This window comes from Cyanistes caeruleus, chromosome 3 (genome assembly GCF_971803275.1).
Source record: "Cyanistes caeruleus chromosome 3, bCyaCae1.hap1.1, whole genome shotgun sequence".
Lineage (NCBI taxonomy): Eukaryota > Metazoa > Chordata > Aves > Passeriformes > Paridae > Cyanistes > Cyanistes caeruleus.
Genome location: NC_141703.1, coordinates 14115606 through 14134856, shown reverse-complemented (window position 1 = coordinate 14134856; position 19251 = coordinate 14115606). Strand labels below are relative to the sequence as shown.

The 19251-nt window shown below is 39.4% G+C and overlaps 1 long non-coding RNA gene across 3 annotated transcripts in view; it reads right to left on the bottom strand.

Annotated features, from left to right (window-relative positions):
- The window catches only part of LOC111922893 (uncharacterized), a 340899-nt gene that overhangs the window by 130461 nt on the left and 191187 nt on the right, over positions 1-19251 (bottom strand). For all 3 annotated transcript variants that reach the window (XR_015284143.1, XR_015284144.1, XR_015284142.1), the window contains one exon: positions 12070-12149. This is a non-coding gene — a long non-coding RNA (uncharacterized LOC111922893). The remainder of the gene's footprint in view (positions 1-12069; positions 12150-19251) is intronic.

Sequence of the window (19251 nt, the reverse complement as noted above, 5' to 3'; positions counted from 1 at the left end):
GATAATTAACCAGTGGAATTGATTTTAATTTCAGACCATCAGCCCACACATTGTTAGGGCCATTTGACTTAGGACAGAAAATTTCTCTGCAATTTGGAAAAGTGGACGTGTGGAACAGAATTAAGAGATTTTGCTTAGAATTACTCTGGAAGGTTTATATTAGCTATCTATGTTTAATATAACCTCCATTTTATTCCTCTGGCTGGACAACTGGAATATTCCTGGTCTTTTCACTAAAACACTGGACTGGCCCTTGAGGTAAACTAAATTCCCAGTCAGCCTATGAGTTTTGTCAGGACAAAGTCATTCATGCTAAAGGACAGCTTCATTTCTTATCTTTGTTCCCTCCTGCAAAGCTGTGGTAGTAACCATCCCCCAGGTAGCCTTGGGGGCTGTTCAGACACTGCAGTGAGACACCCCCATTCCATTAAGGCCAAGCATTCAGGATTCATCTCAAGGGACTTTTCAATGAGCTCAGTGCAGCTGTGAGTTGGCATTCACTGTTTGCTAAGCATTCTTCCCTCTCCTCTGCCCACAAAACCATGATTGTGCTGGCCCTGCTTTATTAGGAAAATTGGGTTATTAATGTATGGGGAAACGTATGCCCCAAGAATATTGGTACAGACATCATGAACACTGACAGCTTAAAGGGACAAGCTTCTCAGGAGTCGAGTCTGCATTTGAGCTGGGACTGAAGGTCCACAGAAATTAATGGACCAAATAACTTCCAAAAAAAAGCACATTTTTCATCTTAGTGGTCACATTCAGTGCTTCAATGAATTTTTCAAATTCATTGAAGATACAGAAACTGTTACACATTATTCTCCAATAAATGGAAGTTCAGCTCTTAATCTTTTTCCAAACTTAATACAAGTAACAACTTTGGTGAAGCTACGCCAACAACTGGAAAAAACCCCAGTGAGGGTAAGTCCTTTGCTTTAGCAGAGAATGGGTGATAAGTATAGCCTTGTGAACTGTGTAAAAGTTTTACTGTGCAGAAGACTGGTAAAAGTCTAGCAAAAGCAAAGGAATTAAATGTGAAACAGCACAGATATCTCAACTGTGCAAGTCTTATTGAACAGTATATATAACTTATAACTTGTATTTCAGCAATATAAAGATATATTTAATCAAATCTACCAAGAATGTTTTAGAAAGGTTTTCTGTGTTTCTTATGACTGTACCTTTCAGCTGAGTATTTTGCTTCCATAGGTCACTTCCACACACAAGAAGCAAGTGCTTTTTTACAACTTTTACACAAATTCTTCTCCATCCATTATCATTATAAAATCAATTCAACTTCTTCCTTTTAGATTTATGGAAGGTTTACTGCATCTTCTGAATAGGAATTGATCTCATCCACGATGACATCTACTTCAAGGACTCTGACACATGTGACACCCACAGGGACCATCCCCATTTCCCAGGAAGGCTGGCATAACTTCCTCAGCCATCCTCATTTTCACTTTACCATTTCCTCACACTTTCTCAAAAATATGGTTACCTCAAACATCTTTTTGAAACACAAATCTTACAGATCTAGATTTATCTTAATTTTCTGTAAACTGTCATTCCCACCTCCTCTGTTTGCTCTTCTGCTGGCCGAAGCCATCTCTGCAGGTGAGCTGAAGTGCTTCAGCTCCATTAGAAAAAGTTCAGTCATACACAGGATCTGAAATCTGAATTCCATTTCATCAGAATGAAATAGCCACTGAAATCTCTCCTACTCCTTCACAACAAAATACAAAATAAAACAGAGCAAAACAAAACAACAAAAAAAAGTACTAAAACACACAAACCCACAAGAAAAAAACACAGTGCCTGAGAATCTACTTGCACAGCCCTGTCATTAGCTACTTTAAGACACCTAAAATAACTCCAGATCTATTAGGCAAATTTGGCTGCCCAAACATTTCTCTGCATAATTCTGAATATTTCATCTACATCATAAGCAAAACTCTTTCTTTTAATATTGACCTTTGTAATTTGACTTGCATTCACTCTAAGTTCAAAACTGCTCCTTGGTTCAGGTAGGGAATTGCTTTTTCAAAGCAACACCCTGAGGCACACTAAAGTAACAAGGAAATTCAGCTGGCATGCTCCTCTCCTTGCTTGCACACAGGAGTCAATAAAGTGCTTCTGCCAGGAGGCAACCTGGGATGAGCCACCTCTAGCAGCAATGCCCAAATTTATGGTAGTGCTGGTGCCTATGGGCTGCAAAGCTTTTCTGTACATCCTCGAGCAGCCAGAGTTGTCCCATCCCTGGCAGTGCTCCAGGACAGGCTGGATGTGGCTCTGAGTGACCTGAGTGTCCCTGCACATGGCAGGGGGTCGGAACTATGTGGTCTTTAAGATGCCCTCCACCCCAAATCTATGATTTTCTGAAGGCTGTGGGTCCATCTGACATTCTCAGGGCCTTGTGTTGTTCTTCTTTCCATGGGTGACCCAATTCAGCAAGGAGCCCACACTTACAAAGCATCAAGGTAGAAGGCTCTTGTACTTGGTAAAGCAGGAATATTTCTTACCCAGCCTGGCAGACAGTGCCATGAATCTGCCTAGAGAATCCTTCTATTATGCCTGGCCCTCAAAGATACAACAGGTGAGAATTTCTCTAAGAGATTAATATCACAAAAACAATACCTTCTTGGGCCAAAAGTGATGAAGATAAAATCACAGACATTTTATTAATTTTCATTCTATCTACAAAAAAGCCCAAATCTAAACAGATAACAAAAAACACACAAAAAACCAACTTATACAAATAATTTAATAAATACAAAAGGATTACATTTGCGCTTAGCAAACACTCAAACACTGAGGAGTAGTTATATTTTACATACTGACCAGGAACCCTACCTTTGTTTAGGGTCCAAAGAGGATCTAACTTCACACTGCTGATGAAAGGGTGAAAGAATCTGAGGATTAAATGAACATATATAAAGTGGGAAATAAGATTTATATGTAAAAGTCAAAGCCAGAGTTTTGCCCTTTCAAGCAAATTGCATTTGTGGGAAAAAAAAATACCTCTCAATACTTAATTCACATAGAACTCAGTAGGATTCCACACATCTATATGGGGACCTGTTACATAAACTCTTGTGAGGAACACAAACACAGAATAATAAGAATACTAGGTTTATATTCTTAGTATTGAATCACTAATAATGAAGGAAATCAGTGCAGTGCAATTTCTTTTTCAAATACAATTCAGTGGTGTCAACAAATACTATTCCAAACTCATCATTATTTTTTTCTGCCCAAGGCTGTGTGGGGAGAGACAACATCTATTTTCATTCCATGTACAATTCTTAAAAACAACATTGTAATTGAATGATTCAGAAATACTGAGTCTTGGAGCAGTTATTTTTCCCAGTGCTCCAGAACAATGCTTCAAAATCCCAACAGAATGTCTCCATAAAAATATAGGGGTCTCATTATATATGGCATCAGTAAAAGTCTATGGTCTAACAGTCTCTGTGCTCTCCAACAGGAGCTTTCCTGATTTATTTTCCCTGGAAGTTGTCTCTGCTTCTGGTAGATTCCCCTTCTCTGACACATGGTTCCTGGGCTGCATTACAGCAATCAGAAAATGACTTCTGCTGCTTCCCCGTCCTCTGCTTAGCCTCCCAACACCATGCAAGCAGCCATTCAAGACCCTTGCTGTTCCTCTGGCTCCTCCTGTCTCTCCTGTTAGGATGTGTCACAAGGATGTGCAGGTGTAGATCCTTGGTTTCCCCAAGGAATCGCCACACGGGAACTTCCAGCCCTCATCATCAGGCTCACAAAGACTCTCACATTACACCTCCTGGCAAAGCCCAGCCAGTCCTAAAAAAAGAGTCCAATAGACAACTTCTTTTGACAGCTTTTGAAGGCATCTGACTTTCTCACTGGCTTTTTTCCCTTCTGTCTTTATTAACTTCACCTTCTAATTAGGTCCCATGAAGATACATCTCCTCATTTAACTTAAAAGGTTCATTGACCCTCTGGCATACTGCTATAACCCAGTAACCTGTGAGTACAGTAATTAGGACATTATAAAACACTGAGTTGATCTGCACACTTCATGTTCAGAGGAAGAGACGTGTGCTGTGTTGCAAAGAGAGCTTGCTGAAGCAAGGGAAGCCCAAAAGTAAAGGAAAAATTAATAATTTAGGAAAGAAAGTTGGGGTTATTCACAGGAAGAAGAGATTGATCGGAGCAACAAACTTCAAGGAGAGTTGCTAAAGACAGCACTAAATGTGCTTCAAGAAAGATCCAGGAGCTGTAAGGAATAAAAAGAGAGCAAAAGGCATGAGAGGGAAGGGCAGCAACCACTGATTGACTTTTGTAACACATTCTTACTGCAGCAGACTCACAGTAACAGAGCACAAGATAAGAAACTAGCCAAGAGTCAGCTCTTGTCACATGCTGCTCCTGGTGTGACCTGTGAGATGCAGATGGTCCCAAATTGTCTTCACTGTATTCACACTGTCATGTAGCTTCACAAGGATATTCATGCAAATTCAAGAGGCACAATTTAATCATCAAGGAAATCGCAGCACCTTTCCTAAAGTGTTTTTCTTGTGAAGGCAACTGCCTCATCCTATTCTTATTTACTATTACATTACTTTTCAGCCAATAAAAGTAGAATGTGTCAAAACACCTGACAGCACCAAACACTGAGAGACAGATGAAACTGCAGATACAAGCCGGTGCTATACATCACTGAGGGTACGGAGCTGGATTTCAAGCACTTGTTTCAGACATCCCTGAAAGTAATGGTTTATGAACCACATCCTGGGCTTTTTAATCATCTCAGATATACTGCTTTCAACAGGAGTGCACTGCTAAATATACGTGTACTGATGCACAACATGATACTCTAAAACAAGTGTATCGAGCTTAGATCTGTGTCAAAATGAAAAACATATTAAGTGCGTACATGGAACTGATGAAGAATGTAGCTCATTAAATTGCTAGATTTAATGACAAGATTGTTAATATTGCAGAGATATCTGCAAAATCCTTTGGATCATCCTGGATTATCTCTTCAGTTATTCCTCTTACATAATTTTTAATTTCCTTGGCAGTTAATCCTGTTATGGAGGAGGTTTTGAACAAACACTTTAATTTTTGCAAATTGATTTTTATGATATCCCTTTTCCATTGTGCCCCTTCATCGTTTAAGCTCTGCAATAATATTATGTAATGAAGCCCACACATCACCCTTCCCTCTTTTATAAAACAGTCACATCACACCATGTACTTTTACAGGCACCTCAGAAAAATGATTTGCTGGTTCCAAAACCCACACACAATTCTTTCTTTTTTCCTTTTTTTTCTTTTCCCACAGAGATCCTGATTTGCTTCTTCAACATCAGTTATTTATCCCTGTAGCAGCCTGAAAAAATAGGCAATGTTAGTCACTCCTGTAAATCCTGAATAAGCGATGTTAACGATTACAGTTTACAAAACTGTTACTGCAGGAGACACCTCAAAGTTCATCAATGAAATAAAGTGCGCCTTAAAGTCTAGTGCTATTCCTATTAATCAAAGCTTTCCCATTTTATAGGAGCAGGCACACTTTGAGAGTATGTGTGTCTGGGGAGCTCAGCTTGCTGTAATTCCATAAACATTCGTCTTCACTGCAGCGTCACGAAGCTGAAGGGACTCGGTCAGGTATGATATAGCTTGGGGTGCAAACGCTGGGGTGCACCTCAGTGACTGAGGGACACACCTTCTACCTCACCAGATGTGTGCCTGTGAAACTGGTCCCTTAAAGCCCTGCATTTCATGTTTGGCCAGGAGAAAGAGGAAAGGTTGTGCTGATGCACAGACAAACTTCAATTCCTGTTCAAAAAAATTTTCTCCCTGTTTTTGATATTTTTTTTAAAATTCTACATTATATTAGAAGATATAACACCACTGTGTCCACAGCACACCAAATGGTTTGAAAGGCAGGAGTTTCTGGAAGAAACAGCTATCCCAGTTTAACTTGGTATCTGACCATACTTTTTCTCTCAAGTATCATCTTTATCAACCATGCTTTTTTTCATATTAGAAGAAACTTTTCCCCTAGATGGTCAAGCATGAGATCCAAGGAAGTGGGGGATGATAGTTTTGGCATTTGATTGTTTCAAACAGACTTTATGCCAATGATAAACAAGTCTCAAAAGAACACATTCCAGGCAAAGGCAATGTTTGTGTGGATTTCAGGACTCCATCTCTCTCCAACAGGCTGTTACCCAGTCTTTCCACAATCAGCATAAGAACTCACAAATGTTCCCATTTCGTTTCCATATTTTCCTTTTTGAGAACCAAAGAGGTTCATGGGAGGCTTTAGAAAAATCTTCCATAAGAGATTATGCAATGCAAGACATTTTCTCTGCTCAGACAGACCTGATCTCCAAACACTATGAAAAATTTTGCAAATAATTGGAACTATACAAGCCAACTCTCATCTAAGCTGTCAGAAAAGATCGGAAGCACTTGCAAAGGACTAAGGGCATTTGGAAGCATGTCAGAGGGATTAAATAAGGAAAAAGAATTGTGTGAGTCTTTGAAGGAGATGGCATGGAGAAGAAAAGAATGGAGAGGAGAAGACAGCATAAATAATGTTTCAAAGCTGGAAGTGTCATAATCGGGTCAAAAGGGAAAAAAAAGATGGCTTTAGCAATCTGTGTGCTTAAAGCTTGAAGGGAGATCAGAGAGTGTGTGTTATCACAGACAAGGAAGGATGTAAAGGGATCTGGAGAAGGAGATTTTAAATTGTTTCAATCCAAGTTTTCTCACTGTAGAGCTCAAAACCTCTGTGTCCTACCCTTACTTGAGAGCATCACTATCAAAATACAGGCAGCATTCATAACCATTTCTGCTCCTCCTTTTATCCAACCCCACATTTCACAGTTTAATAAGTCATCATGGTGGATTAAAAGCCTTTCTTTGGCCATATTTAAGCTGTTGGTCTATTTACACAGCAGGTGCAATAAAAAAAAGCTGCCCTTGAGTTTCCATTCTCTATTAGCCTTGCCAGCAAAGGAAATCTGTACCAGATTAGGAAAATCTCACATTGTATGCAGCCGTGGGTAGAGAAGAAGGAGATGAGCAGGTAGCAAGAGCCTTGTCTCTCTCCTAGTTTGGGGCTCCTTCCAGCTGCATTGTTTATACTTAGGCTTTGTTTTTGGAATTCTTCCTTTTATCATTTATCTCTATTAACTCACACATATTATGATAAGACAATGAGGTTAGGTGTACAAAGTCAGCTACTCAACTCCAAAATTCAGGCTGTCTTCAAAAATCAGTATCAGGGCATGTAGAATTGAAGCAGCATCCTACATAGCCACTTTTATATTAAATGTCCCTGGCTAAAAAGAAACCATGTGTCTCTATCCTGCATGAACCAAGAAATGCAGTTGGATAACAGCCTTTGCAAGTGCTTTCTGGCAACAGAGAAACAAATGTATGCCTTTGTCCTCTGGTCCTCTAGGTGTAGGGTGTTTAACGTCCTCAAGTCTCAGCCCCACCCTCTCCCACCACTTTCCAGGTCTTTTATTTTCTCTTCTTCATGCCCAGGCACCTCACCCTTCTCTGCCCTGCTCCAATTCCCTTTTATTCTTGGAAACTGCTCTTTCACTTCTGCTGAAAGAGAGAAAAAGTCTTGAAAGGAAAAGGCTTCTTTTCGAGTCAGCCCTAGAGATCCAGTCCAGTCCCTTGTTGCTCAGAAAATTTTAATATTGTTTAAGATCATCAGGAAGAAAAATTAAACTGGAGCACACTAATAGAAATTCACCCAGTGAAAATGAGCTCTTTCAGAGTCCCTCTGGTCAAGAGTAATCCTCATTCATGGACTCTGACCACAGATGAATGTGATGAGAGGTGATTTTTTTTTTTTTTAAAAAAAAGGACACATCAACTCTGTTTGTTCAGCATGTCTACAGTCCCGCTTCTGGGAGCTAACATAGTCATACCAATATATCACTGCCACTGCTTGAAAAACAGCCCCAGATTTATGGCTGGCACAGGACCTAAAATAAACATATAACAAACAGTTCTGGGACCAGTAGAAGAAGCAAAGCCTGATTTATTAAAGATGAATTATAGCTGAATTTGCTAACAAACTAAGCTCTGACCAATCCTTTTCCCTTGGCTGAAACAGCCAAAACACCTATTTCACAGGTGGCCTGCCTAGTGCAATTGAGGATGTGCTCATGTTAGTCTGTCCCCTACTGATCCCCCTCCTTTTTTTTTCTAGTCAACTTTTCAACTTCAAGCCTGTTAGAAAATTGTGCATCTATGTCCTCTGTCTCCATATGAAATTCTACAAAACTGTTTGAAAGTCATTAGAGAAATTATAATGTATGTGTATTCTCTCTCTCTTCATACAGACATTAGTTGAAACAGTAAATCTTAGATCTATGCAGGAAACTGATATTTTTTCATAGTTTTCCAAGCATTGATACAATTTTTCCTTTCTTAAACATGTCTATAATACTCATTGATTCTGTAAATCACACAGGTCTGTAGATCATTTTCAGGTCACAGAAATTTGAAATTCAAATTGTAATATGAGTGACCAGCAATAACCTGAGAAATAACTGTTTATAGAAGAATGAGTCAAAGCCAGCCTTTGATACCTCTGACTGCTGATCCATGTTTATGCAGCAAAGGCAGACACACACTGTGCTGTGGGGGACCTGTGTCAGAAGCTTCTGGGTCAAACCACTCAAGATCTTTCAACTTGGCTTTCACTTTATTTCTTAAATGTCTTAGTGAGAATATCCAATATAAAAATATCCTGGCATATTTGATTTGATTTCTCCATACTATAGGAGGAATATTCAAAATGATGGTGCATTCCCATAAGTACAGTTTACACTAAAGGAAACAAATGATTCCAAAAGTCAATGACAGTGGAGACAAAGACTTCCTAATGTGAAGTATCAGAGACAAAAAATAGTGGGGAAATGAGTAAGGGGAAAATTAAGAACTGATAAGACAGATGGAATAACCCTAAATCTCTGAATAACCTACAGCAATTTACACACCCTTCAGAAATGCAAAGTTTTTTGAATTAATAGTTATGTAGATATTTGGTAATATTATATTATATATATATATATATATAATTATACATAATTGGTTATGTAGAATACATATTGCTATTCCACCAGCCTACATGAACATAGATTTCAGCCTTAGGAAGAGTATGTTCTTTCAGGGCACTCACTGATTCCTGTTTGAATACCTGTTCTGTTTACCCTATCCTACCCTCTCCCATCCTACCAAATCCTATTCTTCTTACATCGCACTTATCATTGCATCTTGTCACAATCTTTCAGCTGCATGTTATATAATATTACTCAAAACTGTTACATACAGTATTCAAAATTTTTCAGTAATTGTTTTATTCTTGGGACAATCTTTTCCTAAAAAATAATTTAGAAAAATACAAATGCATATTACACAGACTAATTTATATATTTTTTAAAAAATCCAGATAGTCTCATAAAATACAAAGTGAATCCTTGTGTACCTGGAACTAAAGATGGGATTTAGTTAGACAGAAGATAGCTCTTGGTGCTGGAGCTAGTAGAGTTAGCATCCCTACAGACATTCCCATGGCCAGAAAATGCCAGTTAGTAGCTTTGGGTGAATTTTGAACCCTTTGATTGTCTTTTTGAAATTACCCACTGGGCCTTATTTGAGTGTCCTTTTTCTTCTTGATTTCAAGAAGATCTGAGTCTAAGCTACACATCTGAGAATGACTGTGGTCCTAAACCCTAGTGACTGTATGTTAAATACTGGAATTGTTTGGTGTTTTTATGAAAGGCATCTGAAAGCTGCTCCCTCCAGAATCAAAATGGCATTGGGTACTTTTACCCTAAGTGACTTCTGGAGATGAATGCCATTCACTTCAATATTTGCTATTGTTTTTGAGTTTCATAGCTGTGTAGCTATGAAATGTATGTAGCTATGTAGCTCCTGACCCAAGTCTATTTGACCTGTAAGTCCTAATGATGCACAGCACAGAGTGGTGTGACCTTGTGGAGCAGACTACAGGGTCCCAGCATTACAGCAACACAAAAAGATAGCTGTGAAACTAAATAAAGTGCTCAAAGTTAAAATTTCTCTTTTAAGATCAATGAAAAGATTTTATTTGAAGAAGTTATGGTCCATTTCTGTTAATAATGAGGCTGCTTCCAGACAACCTAAGAGATATGTCCCCCCAGGCAATGGTACAGAATTAAAAGTAGAAACAGACTACAATATATTAATTAATCAGTGGACTTCCAACTTCTCATTAATAGCCTCCACTGAAATTTCAGTAATTCTTAAGCATTCCATAATAAAATAGAACCCACTTCAGGGATTCAAGCAACAACAGATTAATTCAGCAAACTTCCGAACCTAATGTGGTGATTGAGTTCCAATCCTAAATCTAAGGAGGATTAAGGAGAAAACATGAACACAGAAAGGCCAAGAAAACAAACAAACAAACAAACAAAAAACAGTGAGTCAAGGCAAATTTTCTATTATAGGTTCTTGCAACAACTAGGCGAGTTGGATTGCCTGATGCTATTAAGAGATTTTTCAGAGGAATACAAATACTACCATCTACAAATTAAAGGTCTGAGGTTTTTTGTTGGGTTTTTTTCTTTTGTGGTGAGCTTTTTTTGTTGTTGGTTGATTGGTTAGGGTTTTTTTTTACATTTTGACTTAATACATATAAAGGGTTTAGTTAGTGAAGAACCAAGAACTTCAAATTTGCTGAGACATTCTGAATACTCCATGTGTTTAATCAGATGCCAGGAAGCCTGAGTTTCAATTATTTTGCATCTTGTGGTAGACAAAGATTTCTGTTGAGTTGTGTCAAGGCTACAGTGTGAACTTATTAGACTTGATACCACTTTTTAGAGACAAGATTTGCAAGTGAAGGAATGGACAAGCAGAAGAGGATCTGGCTAAGGACAAATCCTTTGATATGTGCTTTCTATGGCACAGTGTTGCTTAGTCATGAGGAAGTGATGCAGGTCAAGGAGTCCTTTTTTGGAGCCACATAAATACAGTTTTCTAAGAAATCTTACAGAACATTCAACTCCTGTACATTTTCCTTAAGTGTCCCGTGTTCCTTGAAAGAAAAAACAAAACAAAACAAAACAGAAAACCACCATTCTTTTCCCAAGAGTTTTCATCTTCAGCATGGTGTTACAAGTTTATGAGGATAAAAAAAGACTGCAAAAGCAGTAAGTCAGTCCAGCTTATTCTAATAAGTAATATTACTGTTGAAGTCACCATCTAGATAAATGGTGCCCCACTTCAAATATTAGCATTATAAGTTCCCAAGGAGAAAAAAAATAAAATTCTAAAATTTTTAGCATTAAAAAAGAAAAAGTCTACTCAATACAAGTAAGAATGACATATTCTGGTAACTTTGAATTAGGTTTGCCATAATTTAGAGGGCTATAGAAAAATGTATTTCAGGGCAGGCTGAGTTTCTCCTTAACAAAAGTTACAGCCATTTTTTATTTCTAAATTAAGTCAGGATGACTCTAGAAGGGCTCTGCATCAGTTACTTTACTGATAAAATGCTGTCTATGTAAGAGAGTGAAGAGCTAAGGAAATCACAAAGCTCTCAAAGAATCATAAAAAAAGACCCCAGTGACTGTATTAGAGGGGTCCTCTCTCCTGCACGATTTCAGTTTGCACATTACTTTTCTGTATCTCAGTCTCAGTGCCAGGGACTTATTCAATGCATGGAAGTATGAAGATGAACAATGGCTTTTTTCACCTTTACAGAAGTCAGCTCCACAACTGCAGTGAACAGATACTCTGCACCATGCAATGACAGCAAGGGAGGATTGGGCTTTATGTTTAATTCTGCTGTGCCACAAAGAAGTTGCAAAACTTTCTCCAGAAAGTGAGGAATTTCTCAGCATGGGTGAAACGGGCTTATGTCAGCTTATATTTGATATCTATTCTTATTTTTGCCCATATTTGAAAAGATTTTTTTAACAACTCTGCTAAAGTCTGAAAAGAAAATCAAGCTAGGAACAGTATAGTAATATTTAAAAGATAATCTGGACTACCTACCTGAAATGGAGCATTATTGTATTATTACACAATATACTCTTCAAAGAGATGGTGTCTTAAGCAATAATCACTGTCTGAATCTGTGGAGAAAAAGGAAGAAATCAGGCTTGATTAATGTATGTTTTTGACAGAGTAATTCAACAGAACAAGACATGAAAAGGGGAAAGATCTTAGTATTGTGTTAACAAGTTCACAAAAATGCAGGGAGGGTAACATCCGTGAGCCAGATAAAGTAGGAGGCAGAGAAATAACAAATGAGACAGATGCTGTCAGAGATGGAAAGACTCACTTGCAGATAAATGATTCCATCTAACCATCTCTAGTTCAGGGACCTACAGCTCTCCCATGGGTTCTGTCTTTTTTTAGCTGGTTTAGAATCTTCCATTTTTTTCTGGGGTTGCACCACTATGAACATACTATAACTCATTTATATTGAGGATAATTTGATTTTTTTTTAAAAAAAAATTGTTTTGTGTCAAATGAAAACCCCAAGGATATTAGCTGCATTAATGTACACAATTAGTAGCATATTTTTTTTACCAGTTAAATGTAATTTTGTCAACTTGGTAAAGATCAGTAAGACTACAATAAAAAGAAACATGAGTTTCAGACATATCTGTTAATTCTGGAGACACTCCCACCTTCCTCAATACAGATGATGAGCTACAAGCAAATTGGCCTCATTGGTTTCTTCCTGGTAATCCCATTGCACAAACTTATTTTCCATCACCTTTGGGAAACTTGGCATTCTTATGATAAGAAATGTTTAGAAGTTCAAGATAATTTCCACATTGAAAACACAAAGAAGAGTATGATGTTAAGCTTAGGCCGTTGTATTCAGAATACTAATTTATAGGTATTTTGTATTAAGAGGAGGTAATCCACATTTTTTTAGTTTTCCTTTTATCTGTGAAATCTCTGTGAAAATCCAGAAGATTGCTCCCACAGTGACTTTGAACCACAAGTATGCTGACCTTTAAAAATCAACACCACTTTGTGGTTCTGTTCTTATCTTTCCTCTTACTGACATCCATGACAAAATTGTTGGCAGACTGTCAATATCTCAGACCACGGACTTCCAGTGAGTCACCAGCTGCTTGGATACCTCATTATTCACAGTCCAGCTTCCTCCCCAAGCCTCAAGGAACCACGGGTGTGGGAAGATGCGATTCTGGATTTGGCACCTTGATTGAAAAGCTGTCCTATCTTGAGCCCTAAGTCAAGAGCAGCTGTATATCCCAGTGGCATTGAGTTTCACAGGGGGTTTTGGCACATAAAATGCCTGTTCTGCTTTGGGACACCATAATCAGGAAGGCTTTGCAGAGTATACTATAGAATTACTTTCACCCAAAGAGCAACAGAAAAGAGAGGAACAGAAAACATTTTGTGTTGCAGTCCTCACGATGAGGCCACATCCTTTCCCCAGCTGTGGAAATGCTGCTGCAGGTGTCACATCAGGAAGAGCAAAAGGAACAGGAAAAGCAAAGATTTCAGTGACACAGAGCAGGGCTGCAGGATGCCAGGAGGTGCTGACTGTATGAGCTGGGGCTGGGGAGTGAGACAGACTTGGCAGGCTGTGTCTGGGAGGAACAAGGGAAAGAAGGTGAGAATATGGGAATTTGTTTGGTGAGATGCTAGGCACGTGGTCTCACTTTGGCCAGAGAAAAGTGCTCCTCTTTGGTTAGAGCAAAGAGGTGACAGAAAGAGATATTTTCCCAATATCAGCAAGAAGCTAGGTCTTGAGGCAATATAAATCAAAATATAAGTGTAGCTGCTGACCATGACAACCTAATACAGATGCTCACCTCCCTTCTTAACCTCTCTTGCTAGTATTATGTCCAAGTTCTGCTTCAGTCATGGCATGTTGTTACAATGAACACTGTAGCCTCTTTGGCTTCCTACAGAGATCTAGTAATCTGGTTGGGTTTTTTCTTTTTTCTCAATTATCAAATAAAGACCAGCAGTAGGTACTTTTGTACAGCTGACTAAAAAGACTTCCCATGTTTTTGCTTTTGACATGTATAAATGAATGTAACCAGTTATCACCATTGAGAGGAGCTACAAAGAGCATTCACTAGGAAAAAAATAAGCAAAACTGTCGCTGAAAATCCACCCTGGTGATTTTGTATTAGATAATTGTGTCCTTATAGTATTTGAACTAAATTTCTTTTTGTGATATTTTATATAGGCATGCTTATAATCACAATAATTAGCTGAGTAAGAAAATAAACACTGACTTCCTAAAGAATTACAATAGAATTTTCAGATATGTATCTCAAAGCACTGTAAAAGGTGTCAGAAAGCCCCCACACTTTAAAGTTTCTGACCCAAGTCCAACCACCGCAGCTCAGGACCATGTAAAACCATCTGCTGAGGTCAGAAAAAGCAGACCCCTGCCTGTGTCACACTGTCCGAAATAGTCAACCCTGCTTCTCATCACAGAGCAGCTTCCAGGTCTGCTTGGGCTCCTGGTGCTTTCAGTCAGAGCTACTTGGTGTCTTTGCCTGCAATCCTCATGCACCCCTTCAGACTGAGAGAGACAAATACATGGATGGGGCAACTCTTCAAATTAGTGTGATCAAGAGTGCCTTTCTGATGGCTTCAGGTGGACTTTGGAGTAGGCCTTTGTGATAGTGCCTATTATCTGAGCAGAATAAAGCTTCATGGAGTTGGAACAGAGCCATATAAAAATTGTGAGCCATTCTAGGAGCTGGCTTCTATATTGATTTCATAGATTAGAAGGTCTATTCCTTTTTGTTTTTCAGAGGTAGACATCAAAGCTATATATTGTGGCATACTAAGCATTGCCCATTAAGTATGATATGACAGAAAACTACCAGCTGGTTCTACTTAAACCTCTAAAAAAATTGGTATCTTAAGCACAGAAAAGCCCTAAAATGCTGAAGCACATCACTGTCTCGGGGTGTTCAACAAGTATGGTGGAAGAGCCTAAAAAGAGAGCCCACCTGTTAAAGTCAGAGATGGCTGAAGACAAAGCAAAAGGCTTTGTAATTAAACAGCTATGTAAGAAAAACTCATTCAGAGCCTTTAGAGGAACATGTTCCTGATTTACAATGAATTCCTGGTCTCCTGGAGGAAGCTCCTGATAACCTGTGCCTGGACTTTTGACCACCCTGAACTGTTGCCTCTACCATGCCAATTCCTCCTTAGCACTCCACGCTGCTGCTTCTGATTGCCATGATCTCTAGGGGATGTCTAAACTCAGTTTTGGGGGTGGACCTCCCTCCCCCTTTGTCAAGTTTCAACATGTCACAGTCCCTGGCAAAGCCTCCACACAGCTGTTTCACCAATGGCAGATGGGACTGTAGGGTCCCAAGCCTAGAGCAATGAGGGAGAAAGAAGGGATAGAAAAGCTTCGAGTTAGTTGTCTTGAATGACATAACTACAGATACCTTCTCTCAAGATTACTAGGCACAATTTTTCTTTTCTTTAAGTGTCTCATCTGAGGCTCTTTTCCTTGTTCCTCTAGCAAATTTGAGACTATTTATGTTTCTATTAATCTTCTATTAAGACATTTTTCATCTTTCATTCTATGATCTTACATTGGCTTTCCTTTGATAAAACATCTCTTCTGTTAAGGCACCTCTCTGTGATATTTGGATATAACAGACTTTGAAACAAATTAGTCCTTGATTAGTCCCTGCCTGTTTCTCTTCTCTTTCTGCCTTTCCTTAAACTTATCCCAAAATTTCAGTGAAAAAAACCATTGCAACTTTTCTAGAAATTTTTTTTTTTCTAGAAATTTTTCTAGAAATTGCTATCTGTATTTTTTATGCTGTTGTTCTGTACCTTTGCCACATCTGTATTGAAGAACACATCAGAAGAAGAGGAAAAGGAGGATAAAATGGATTTTTTTGCCTCTCTGGTAATTTCTTTCCCCTACTGGTTTCTGTGGAACCATCAAAGCCATCTACCAAAATAGCAAGAAAGGGTTTAAGATGTGTTTGTCCTCTGGTTTCCTGCTGCTCTGCCTGAGCCTCTTTTTCTCTTTGCCATTTACTGCATTGGTAGCTTCATTAGCAAGGGATTACAACAACCAAACCTGCCCCAATTCTCCAGGGATTGCCCCCCCATCTTCAATTACCTTTAGCTACAGCTACTGCTGTACCTTCAAGCCAGGCCCTTTTCCAGCTAGTTTGACCTGGCCAAAGAAAGAAGAGCAGCCCTAAAATGATAGTATATCCTGTTGAAGGGATCCCTCGTGGGTGAACACATCCTCTCTGGCACAGAGCCTCCCCAGCCCTGTCTTTGCTCACCCCACAGAGCTGCAGGAACATGAATAAAGGCCAAGATCAGGGAGACAACTGCAGCTCCTAATGCCTTGGCCATTTATAACTTCTTCCACGTCATCTCTTGGACCTAAGGGTCATGCACCTTAGCCAAAAGTGGTCTCCACGCCAGTCCAATACAAGCAGAAGAAACAGATAGTCCAGGTTTGAAAGCATGTGCACCTCACTCCTCACACCCTCCTTCTTCCTTCTCACCCCCCAGGCACTGAAAATTTTGTCGCTGCTGACAGGGTCAGATTATCACATCACACTGACCTCAAGGAATTGTATAATGTCTGGCTTTTCTGCATGGAAACATGGATTCAGATGCACTCCCTGAAGGGAAACATGCAAAGATAAGCCAGCTCAACAGAGAAACCATGAGAACAATCATTCCCAGCCAGTGAAGGAAGCTGACAAAACAATTCATCAGTGACTTCTAGAAGACCAGATAATCAGGGGTAAAGTATGCTCTGCCACCACATGTGGGTTTTGCACAAAACCAAGATGATGCTGAAAACAGAAAGAGCTCCCAACAGCTCATTTAGCACCAAGGAGGGACCAGTTCCTTTGGGAATCTGAGTAAGAAATACATTACTAGCTTATTGTATAAAGAATACAAGTACTGTAAATGGTGGTATCATGTCTTCTGCAGGGACCTTCTACACAGATTCAGTGAACCACAGGAAATCTGCTCTGTCCAAAAAAAACCCAACCCATTTCCCCTGTGTACACCAAAGAAAATATCATATTCTGTTAAAATCAGTTAGTGGAAAATTTTCTGAGCTAAGACAAAAACAAAACCAAACAAAACAAAAACCCAAACAAACAAAAAACAAACAAAAAACCATAAAAAAAACCCAAAACCAGACAAAAACAAATTAAAAACCTGAAAAGAAAGCTGCTATCTACAACCTTGGTACATTTAAATGTTTCCTTGATTTTATAAACAAGGTTGCACTGACATGTAAAATACCAATGTCCATTTTGTGTGCCTCTGAAAACAGCCATCAAGGAAGATTAAAACCAGCATTATTCCCAGTCTAAAAATAAGCCCTGAAAAGCACTGTACTCCATGTATCTCTCAGTCATGCTTTGTTTCTTTTACACTGCTCTGGCAGAAATGGGCTCTCAAACCAGCTGATAACACTGATCACCTTGCAGGGAGAGATAAAAGGAGTCTCTTTTTGAGCAGACTGAGAACTCTTCTCTTGTCTGTCTCACCACTGGGAAAGCGCAGCTCTGGACACTGATTTCTGAACCCAGTAGTGTGAAGGGTGCCCTGTTACAATCACTACATGCTTCATCATGGGCAGAAAGTACAAATGAGCTCAGCATCCTCATTTCTGAAGAAAAATTTCAGCAATTATGAAATCTGGTTTTTTTTTTTTCCTATTAGCACATTAGTAGACCAGATAGACCAGTTCTGCTTAACAAGATGGTCTTGACTAAAATATCAGTAAAATTAAGGAGTCTCTAGAACAGCACTCTGCTTTACCCACACTGATACTCTGATTCACTGAAGATGGGTGAAATTGTGAGCTTGACCCTCTCTATTTCAATGCAGAGTGCCCAACAGACATGTACAAACCTTATGCTGCTATCAAAAAATTCTCCATAATAGGGTAGCTGGTAGACAAATCTTACAAATAACTATTCAGACAGACTCAGGTTACCTCAACCTTTTCCTCATCCACTGTTCGCAGTTTACCAGCACTGTTCAACAGGGGCATTCACCTTCTCTGACCTTCCTCTTCTGGTTAACACACCTGTAGAAACCCTTCCTACTAATCTTCCTTGCCAAGTTCGGTTTTAGCTTCACCTCGGCCTTCCCCACCCTATCACTACACAACCAAACTTCATCTCCATTCTCTTCCCTGCTCACCTGTTCTGGTTTCCACTGCCTGTGCTTCTTTTCCTTTAGTTTGACCAGCAATTCCCTGTTCAGCCATGCCAGCCTCTTGCCTTCCTTGCCCTATTTCCTGCTTCTGGGGATTGCCAGCTCTATTGCTATTTTCATAACATTGGCATAGGAAAAAAGGTTCTATGAATTAGTCATTGTTGTGCTGCAGAGACCACTACAAATTCAACCTACAAAAAACAGTGATCTTCATACTTGCATCTTCTGAAAGACTTTCTGAGCACAGTGCTGGGCATTTCAAGTATTTTACGGCAATCTACAAGACCAACAGATACCAGAGTCTTGCTGGGCTGAAAGAGAAGTAGAACCTGCAGTCTGCTGAAGGGCAGGATGGCTATGCTGGTTTAGGTGTGCTCCTCTTTGAAACATGTGGTGGTCAGACCCCAGTGACCTGCCTTGTGCCTCATACCTGAGCTGGTGACACTGACTGTCCCCTCCAACTTAGTGATTGCACTGGAGGAAACCGGGAATGGAGGAGACTCCTGCTTCACACTGGTCAGTTGGACAAGAACTGCATGGGCTTGGCAACACCAGCCCATTCCTGTTCATGTTCCAGAAGGTTAAGGTCAATCTATTCAGACCTTCTCAAACCTATTTTAGTTCTGCATCTGAAAATTCTACTGGGGCCACCTTTGGACAAAAACCGTGATGAGCAGTGAGTTGATAATTCTGCTGTGGTGGCTGTCCCTCAGTGCTGCTACAAGCCCTCCTAAACCACACTGCTCAGAACATGGGGAAATTGTGTGCAGTCTTCCAGGAAGCTTTTCATTTTCTATTCACTTCCAGCAGCAGGAAAGTCTTCATCAGCTTTCCATTTTAAACATCAAATCAAACTAAGTCTGAAGATTATTGTTTTCCTATGCAAAACAAATGAATAATTAATTGTCATGGGATTTCTCTGTGTAGTTCCCATCCATGAGGAATTAGCTGGAGTCCTTGAGACTGAAAACAATTAATGAACACAGGATGTGC